The sequence below is a fragment of the Limulus polyphemus genome, unplaced genomic scaffold (assembly GCF_000517525.1).
Source record: "Limulus polyphemus unplaced genomic scaffold, Limulus_polyphemus-2.1.2 Scaffold289, whole genome shotgun sequence".
Lineage (NCBI taxonomy): Eukaryota > Metazoa > Arthropoda > Merostomata > Xiphosura > Limulidae > Limulus > Limulus polyphemus.
Window position 1 is genome coordinate 320,765 of NW_013665899.1, and position 1,629 is coordinate 322,393.

At 35.6% G+C, this 1,629-nt stretch overlaps 1 protein-coding gene across 1 annotated transcript in view; it reads left to right on the forward strand.

The window, feature by feature from the left end:
* The window catches only part of LOC106457074 (atrial natriuretic peptide-converting enzyme-like), a 57,518-nt gene that overhangs the window by 22,727 nt on the left and 33,162 nt on the right, over positions 1–1,629 (forward strand). The gene's annotated exons all lie outside the window — the stretch shown is intronic.

Here is a 1,629-nt window from a genome sequence, read left to right on the forward strand (position 1 = left end):
TTCTAGAAAGTAGAGGGCGTGAGAATAGTCACGTGATCTCGATGACGCAACAGTACCAAAGTTTTCTTTAGAGACATTCAGTTGTTTCGGCTGATACTTCAATATATAATGTTATATTTCGGAGCTGTTTATGACAAAATATGCAGGAAAACTGAGAGTAAATATAAATCCTCTTTTTTTTCGAATTTTTAAACAATTATATATATTTGTATGCGGAATTATTCAACTACATAATTTAAATTCTTAAGCGAACATTGTGTAATCAGGAAGTCGTTTACTCATCATGTTATAATCTGATAAAAAGGCTTGTTGATATGAAGCTTTCTATTTATTCCTTTAGTAAGAGAATGTTGATCTTCAGGTGTGCGTTATGTAACGGTCATTAGCTACTTTAACACTTCTATAAATAGAAGTCAAAGACTGCTTTTCTAAGCAGCCTTTGTTTGCAGGAAGAACACTGTGGAAAGTTAGACCACAATAATTCACTTCCGAACTAAAATATTCTATATAAAAAAGTGTCATTATTTCTATTCTTTCACTTTAACAAACCGAGAAACAGGAAATTATTTTACCAAGAAAAATTGAATTTTATCGAAGTTTTCCACAGAAATTAAAGTTTTTTTGTTGTAAATATTTTTTTTTGTTAGAAATGTTAAGACATATTGGAAATTAACATAAAATATACTTTTAAATGGTATAATGATTTGATTGGTTGCATGATTTTTCTCGATATATTACATGAACTGATAGAGTAGACTGTAGAGGGAAGGAACCTAGTCAAGAGCACCTGCCGCCACCTCTATTATCATGGGGCCATTTTGTTCATGAGTTTTATTGTAATTATCTTAAGCAGGGAGTTTTTAAGATTTATGCGAAGTTGGATTTAGAGTTTGATACTATGTTCAAATTGAAAAAGTTTAACTATATATGTTGAAGAAAAAACCTTCAGTTTATTCGGATTATACAATATTTTACATGAAAGAACACAACATAACAATAAGTTACACTCTTTTGAGTCGAGGTTCAGTGAAATATGAGGCAATTAGTTACAACACCGCTAAAAGACTATAACCGCAGTCAGTTTGTTTGTTTTTTAATTTCGCGCAAAGCTACACGAGGGCTATCTGCGCTAGCCATCCCTAATTTAGCAGTGTAAGATTAGAGGGAAGGCAGCTAGTCGTCACCACCCACCGTTAACTCTTGGGCAACTCTTTTACCAACGAATAGTGGGATTGACCGTCACATTATAACGCCCCCACGTCTGAAAGGGCGAGCATGTTTGGTGTGACGGGGATTCGAACCCGCAACTCTCAGCTTGCGAGTCGAACAAGATAAAACATAACTTGAAAGATTTATAATTTTATGGTTTTAGCGCATACTGTAAGCCGAACTAACGCGAGACATATTGTTATGACAGCGGAAGTCGCATGACGCTGAGAGCATGTGCACTGGAGTTTCTGGAAGGATCATGAATTATCGGGGAGGCCCGAGTTTGTTCGAGGCGCCTCTTTTTTTTGGTATATAAGACTGGGAGAAAAATCAGCGCAATTGCAGAGATAGATTGGCAGATAGATTGAAGAGATAGATATAGATAGTTAATCGAGTCAAGCGAGCAGTAGGCCCCGTAAG